Raw genomic sequence first — 7,267 nt, 5'->3', positions numbered from 1 at the left:
ACTGAAAAGCTACAGCAGTGTAGAAGTGTGGTAGTGCATATTTCTGGGAGTTACCTGGTTTCTGTGTGGACCTCCTAAGCAGCTGTGACGTGTTTTTCCCCTCCCCTCCCTGTCCCTGAAACGTTATCCCATTGGTTGGTGTTATATGTCCTCCCGCCCCTCTCCTGAGGTTTGAAAAAGCCCGGGAAGGAGAAACCCGGCCTCTTTTTCCCCTGGAATCCAGCCAGAATAGACATCCTCCGTTACTCCGGGGGGAGAAGCAGCTTCCTTTTGGGTCTTTTTCTTGGTCTCAAAGGACTTCCTGAACCCCTCCATCGACAGAGCTAGCCTGGATTACGTCGAGGGGCTAAGGAAGGGTCTCCTTCAGGTGGCGACCAACGGTGGGGCTTTAGATCCCCTCGGGACGGCTGGAAAACACCCCACTGGTGTTTTAACAAGCCTAGGTACTGTCACCTACCCTGCAGATTTTACTGACGGGGGTTGGGTTGGTAGCTCGGTGAGTACACGAGTCAACTCGGACTGAGAACCTTTTTTTTTCTTTTCTTCGAACACCACATGTCCTTCAGGAAACAGGTACTGGGGGGGGCGCGGGGGGTGCGGGAGATCCTGTGGTTGTTGTGGGGTTTTGCGAGGCACAGTGGTTTGTGTGGTGCCGGTGCCTCTCCCCGGTAACGGGACCGGGGGAGTCCACGTGGCACTACACGTGGTGTGGGGGGCGGTGCACCGGCGGTGCGTCCCGGGCTCCGTGGTGATTTTTAAACCCTGAGCACAGTTTGGATCTTTTCTGCTTTTTCGGAGGTAAAAAAGGTTAGACCAGCCTGTGTAGTAAAGCCTTAAGATTGGCCATGGGTACTCTTTTGTCTACACAGGAAAGGAATAAATATTCCCTTATTAAGAATATTTTAAAGGCTGGAAATATCAATTTCTCAAAAAATAAGCTGAAGAAATTAGTAAAATGGGTTTTTTTGCATTTTCCGGATTTTAATGCTGATTCTTTTCCTGACTGGGAAAAAGTTGGGCATACACTCACAGTGCAAGTTGAACTGGGGGAGAAAACAGCTGGCAAAAACCTCCCACTGTTCCTTTTAATTCGGAAAGCCATTCTACAGAAGCAAAAGCCTCCAGCTCCCTCTCTCCCCCCTCTTCCCTCAGCCCCCCTGTCAGAGGGTTTGTCTGAAGCATTGCAGGCAGGCAAAAACTCCCCGTGCCCTTCCCTCCCCGCAGAAAACCCCGAAAAACATAGCTTAAAATCCTCCTTGCAAGGAGGGGAGGGGTCAGCTGAACTTATTCAAGAACGCATGGCTGAGAGCCAAGATGGCACTGGCCACATGTTACCTGGCCACATGGTGAATCCCCCTGTGTATCCCCTTTCTCCTACCCATGATCCCTCCCACCCACTGGTTCCCACCCATAACCCTTACCACAATCCCTTTGTTCCCTCTGACATTCCACCCTGCTCCACCTCCCAAGCCCTGCTTGGCCCCACCCTGTGACCCTGCCCCCCGAGGCTGTAACCCTATCCCCTATCCCTCCGCCCCCTGTCCCGTGGGGAGGAGGGGCGGGGAGGGAGAGAGTTACACCCCTTGCTCCTGCAGAGGGGCAGGGGGAGGGGTGTCCCGGCCCTGCCCCCCGATTGGGGGGGGCCTGCCTACCAGGCCTGGAGAGGGGGGGCACGGACCCTCTCCTGGCTCCTGCGGGGGTGGGGCTGAGTCTCTCCACAAGCCTGATGAGGGAATGGGACCCCCGGGACCCGACGTGAGGGGAGGCCGCCCCATGCCCGGCTCCTGCAGGGGAACAAGCACCCCGGAACCCGGCGTGGGAGGGGGCGGAAACCCGGAACCTGAGTGGGGAGTGAGGGGCAGAGCCCCTCCCAGTTCCCACGGTTCGGGGGGCGGTCCGGGAGTCGGAGATGGGGCGGGAACCAGGGGTGGGACTGGGGGCTGGGCCGAGTGGGGGGTGTAATCGTACTTACAAACCATTTTCATACCAAGACAAAAAAGAAATTTGCAAAGTACAAAGAGAATTTGGTCGTAATAGTGAAATATTTAAAAGCATTGTTAAAACAACACTAACCTCAAATGATTTGGTTCCTACAGATATTAAAGATCTTTTTAGGTGTTTGCTTACACCATCTGAATTTGATTTATAGGAAAACACATGGAAACGATTTCTAAAAAACATATAGTAGAATTATTAAAAACTAATAACCAAAATGCAGATTTATTAAATAATCCTATTACTTTAGAGCATTTATGTGGTGAAGGCGTATGGGAAAAACCTGAGGACCAAACTAGGGCATTGCCAAAAGCTGTGATAGATAAAATCACTACAGCTGCAGAAAAGACTTTCACTCAGCTCCCTACAGCTGACAGTAAGGGCAGTTATATTAATGTAAAACAAATGCCTTCAGAGGGATTCCTGCAATTCTTAGACCGATTAAGAGAACAAGTCTCCCGTCAGGTAGAAGACCCTGTGGTACAGGCAGAGTTAGTCAAGGAACTTGCTCAGAGAAATGCTAATGAATCCTGTTGTAGAATTATTCTAGGCTTGCCTATGGATCCCCCTCCAACCCTTGCACAGGTGTCAACAGCCTGTGCAAGGAAAGCAGAGATGTTTTCGCAGGAAAAGAGACCTCCCTGGACCACCCCAAGACCTGTTGCTGCGGTTTCATCTGAAACAAGGAGTGAACAGATGACGTCTGACCAGCAGCAGCAAATTTGTTTTCACTGCAGAAAACCAGGACATTTCGCTAAAAACTGTCCTTTAAAACAACAGAAACACGAATACCAGCTTGCCAAAAAACTTACATCACAGCGCTTATCCATTCAGCGCGCAGACATAAATGAAGTGGAAACGAATCTCTGTCCTTTAATAAAAAGGGGGGAGGGGGGTGAAAAACTGCAAAAATATAATTGTGAAAAACGTTTGCCTAAAAAGGTCTGGCAACCACAAAAGCGATTCAGACTTGTAACTTCTAAAGCTTTTTGTTTCAGATCTGACTGCTGGGCTGTCGTTGGAGTAGATTTGCAGGATAATTCACAAGACCTGGCTGGACTGGATAGTAGGTATTTTGTTATTGGAGACACAGCACACACACCAATAGAGATTGAGGTGGCTCCCATGACAATTATGGGAGACGTAACACATCTCATTCTCTTAGCTAGGTACCCTCAACCACCTTTCTATATAGACAAAGGGCAGGTAATAGCCCAGGTGATCCCTGTTCCAACAGAAGTCCCAGTAGATGACAAAGCACCGGGAGTCTACTGGGCAGAAGTAGTGAGTGAAGATAAGCCCATTATGGGGTGTAATTTAACACATAAATCAGAACATCTCCATATAGAAGGGTTAATTGACACTGGGGCAGATGTGACCATCATACCAGAAAAGGTGTGGCCCTCACATTGGGAATTACAACCGGTGGCAGGAAAAATACAGGGTGTTAGAGGGATGAAACTGGCAAAAGTTGCTAAAGATATCATCCAGATCGAAGGTCCGGACGGTAGGATAGCTAGTGTCCGACCTTTTGTAATTGACTACAAGTGTCCCTTGTGGGGGAGAGATACCATGTCGCAGTGGGGGGTCAAATTAACAATTCCTGAGACACCTCAGGATTTTTGATAGAGGGCACTTAGAGCATCCAGTCCAAAAGTTATCTTGGCTAGATAATGATCCAATTTGGGTAAACCAGTGGCCTCTCAGCAAACAAAAACTTAGGGCGCTAGAAAAATTAGTGGAAGAAGAATTAGCTAAAGGACACATAGTAGAAACAACCAGCCCTTGGAATTCCCCGGTGTTTGTAATAAAAAAGCCAGGGAAAGATAAATGGCGCCTCCTTCAAGATTTAAGAGAAATAAACAAAAAAATACAGGACATGGGATCTCTCCAACCAGGAATGCCATCTCCAACCATGCTACCACAAGAATGGCTACTAGCAGTACTTGATATTAAAGATTGTTTTTTTCAAATTCCCCTACACCCAGAGGATGCACCAAGGTTTGCCTTTTCCATTCCTACAATTAACAGGGAAGCTCCAATGAAATGGTACCACTGGACTGTATTACCTCAGGGGATGAAAGCCAGCCCCTTCATCTGCCAGTGGTATGTGGGGTCATTGCTGTCCTCAGTGTGTGCTGAAAAGAGAGAGGCTATCATTTTGCATTACATGGACGACATTTTAATATGCTGTCCCAATAACAACGTACTGAAAGATACCCTTGACCTAGTGGTTAAAGTTTTAACCTCTGCTGGATTCCAGTTGCAGGAAGACAAAGTTCAAAGGATGCCACCTTGGAAATACCTGGGCCTGGAAATTACTGCACTGACTGTTGTTCCACAAAAATTGGAAATTATTGGTAATCCTAAAACTCTAGCAGATCTTCATTCTCTATGCGGGTCACTAAACTGGGTCAGACCATGGCTAGGTCTCACAAATGAGGACCTGAGTCCCCTACTCAATTTATTGAAAGGGGAGAGAGAGTTACTGTCTCCCAGAGAGCTGACTCCAGAAGCAAAAACTGTGATTGAAAAGGCACAAAAGGCCTTGACAGAAAGACAGGCACACCGCTTCAAACCTGAGCTGCCTTTCAAATTTATTGTCCTGGGGAAATTGCCACACCTACATGGCTTAATATTCCAATGGGCCAAGGGTCAGAGAGATGCACTCTTAATCATAGAGTGGGTCTTCCTCTCCCATCAAAGACCCAAAACTATCACCATGCCACAAGAGCTGATGGCTCAGCTGATTCAAAAAGCCAGGGTAAGGCTGCGGGAACTGGCAGGTTGTGACTTTATGTGTATTCACCTCCCAGTCAGGCTCTCTGGAGAAGGCAGAAACTCCCCTGAGAGACTGACCAAAGAGATGTCTGAGCATCTGCTGCAGAGCAATGCTAACCTCCAGTTAGCTCTGGACAACTATAGTGGGCAAATTTCAGTACATGCACCATCACACAAATTGTTTCATGAGGAATTCCATCTCATTCCTCATGAGAGAAGGAGCCGAAGGCCACTCAAGGCGCTCACAGTGTTCACTGATGCATCTGGGACATCCCACAAGTCGGTGAAGACTTGGAGAAATCCACAGACTCAGCTTTGGGAAGCTGATGTTGAGTTTGTAGAGGGGTCACCCCAGATAGCTGAACTGGCTTCGGCCGTGAGAGCCTTTGAGAAATTTTCAGAACCAATTAATTTAGTTACTGACTCAGCCTACGTAGCAGGAGTGGTGTCCAGAGCGGAACAGGCAATTCTCAAGGACATTGAGAACGAACATCTCTTTAGATTGCTTTCAAAACTGATTTACTTGGTCTCGAATAGAGAACAACTTTTCTATGTAATGCATATAAGGGCACACACCCCGTTGCCAGGTGAAATCGCTGAGGGGAACTGGAGGGCTGATTCCCTTGCTGCCCCAGTTGAAAAGGTATGTCTCCCTGATGTGTTTCAACAGGCAAAAATAAGTCACCAGCAATACCATCAAAATGTGCCAGGACTGATTCGTCAGTTCCAACTGACACGGGATCAGGCTAAAGCCATCGTGGCTACCTGTCCCAATTGTCAGCTCCCGGCAGTGCCATCATTAGGCATCGGAGTTAATCCCAGAGGCCTTAAGAGCTGTGAGGTGTGGCAAACAGATATCACTCACATCCCCAGTTTTGGTCACCTTAAGTATGTACATGTGAGTATTGATACATACTCAGGAGCGGTGTATGCCTCTGCTCATGCAGGAGAAAAGTCTGTGCATGCTAAACAACATTTAGTACAGGCCTTTTCTGTATTGGGAATCCCTAAAGAAATTAAAACAGATAATGGCCCAGCGTATAAATCCAAGGAGTTCCTGGAATTTGTCCAGCAGTGGGGAGTGAAACATAAAACTGGCATCCCCCACTCCCCCACAGGTCAGGCTGTAATCGAGCGTACCCACCAGACGCTCAAACAAGACCTAGCCAGGCAAGGCAGTGAAGCAGTGTGGATGTCTCCCCAACAGAAACTCTGTAAAGCTCTGTTTACCATTAACTTCCTAAATTGCTCATTTGAAAACATGAATCCTCCTGTAACTCGGCATTTTAACAATGGTGGTCAGTTTAAATTGTCACAACATCCACCGGTGTTAATCAGGGACCCTGAAACTTGGCAAACCAAGGGTCCCTATGAACTTGTCACCTGGGGGCGTGGTTACGCGTGTGTATCCACCCCCACAGGCCCCCGATGGATTCCTCAGAAATGGGTAAAACCTTTTGTTCCAAAGAATCCAGCACCAGCAAGAAAAAAAGAGAAGCAAGTGGCTGTTGCTTCCAAGAGATGACTCCGCTGAAGAGAGCAAGAAGGAACCTGTCTAGCCCCTGACCTGCATACTGTAACTGTGAATATGTTTTAAAAATGTCTGGTTCCTTTTTTTTTAGAAATAACCTACCTCTTACTCAAATCCATGATGAGCCTTAACCCTGCTGTCATCCTGCTCACACTGAGCAGTCTGACAGCAGCCTGGATCATCCCACAGCCACGCCAGAACATCTGGGTGACCCTGGCACAAACACTCCAACAGGAAAACATATGCCTATCGACTGCAGCAGCAAAAAATCCTATGTCTACCTGCCTGGTAGGAATTCCTTTGCAGGATAATGAATTCACACACAGCTTTGGTACGCTGACTCCTGAAGCAGATAATAAACTACACAGCACTCATGTAGAAGCAGAGTTAAGAAACCCAGTAGAAGAGTGGCTACCCCATTTTCCTAAGGCAAACCAGGAACCCCAGGAGTTAGAGCTGCTGGGTTCCTCCCCAGCATCCTACTGTGTGCACTTTAGGGTCAGTCCTCCAACTCATAAAGAAACATTCCACCATACAGTACAACATCAGGAAGAGTTCACAGCAAAAAGGTGGTGCCGTGTACTAAGCTACATCAAAGTGCATTCCTCAGCTCATACACAACCAAAAAACCTCCCCAAAGGACTATTCCTCATTTGTGGGGACCGTGCATGGGCAGGAATTCCATCCCGTTCTTCTCAGAGGGCCGTGTACCATAGGGCGTCTATCACTGTTAGCGCCCAATCAAACATTAATTGGCGAGTGGACCCATAAAAACAATTTGACAAAAAAAATTCAAAAGAGAAGTGCTACAAAATTAGATGAAAATTGTGACTCAGAGATTTTCCATTGGTCAAAATCAAAAAGAATTGCCGCTTCCATTTTCCTTCCTTGGGTGGCTGCAGCCAAAGCCCTAGGTGAATTGGGACACCTAGAGTGCTGGGTAGTAAAAACAAGCAAATT

The 7,267-nt window shown here is 47.7% G+C and overlaps 1 long non-coding RNA gene across 1 annotated transcript; it reads left to right on the top strand.

Moving 5' to 3' along the window:
- Positions 1–3,029: 3,029 nt before the first annotated feature.
- On the top strand, positions 3,030–6,459 carry LOC131592984 (uncharacterized). The gene is made up of 3 exons (XR_009280739.1): positions 3,030–3,061; positions 4,027–4,101; positions 6,399–6,459. It is a non-coding gene; the product is annotated as an uncharacterized LOC131592984 (long non-coding RNA).
- Positions 6,460–7,267: the final 808 nt, after the last annotated feature.

Source organism: Poecile atricapillus, chromosome Z, assembly GCF_030490865.1.
Source record: "Poecile atricapillus isolate bPoeAtr1 chromosome Z, bPoeAtr1.hap1, whole genome shotgun sequence".
Taxonomy (NCBI): Eukaryota; Metazoa; Chordata; class Aves; order Passeriformes; family Paridae; genus Poecile; species Poecile atricapillus.
This window is presented reverse-complemented; position numbering and strand designations above follow the sequence as displayed.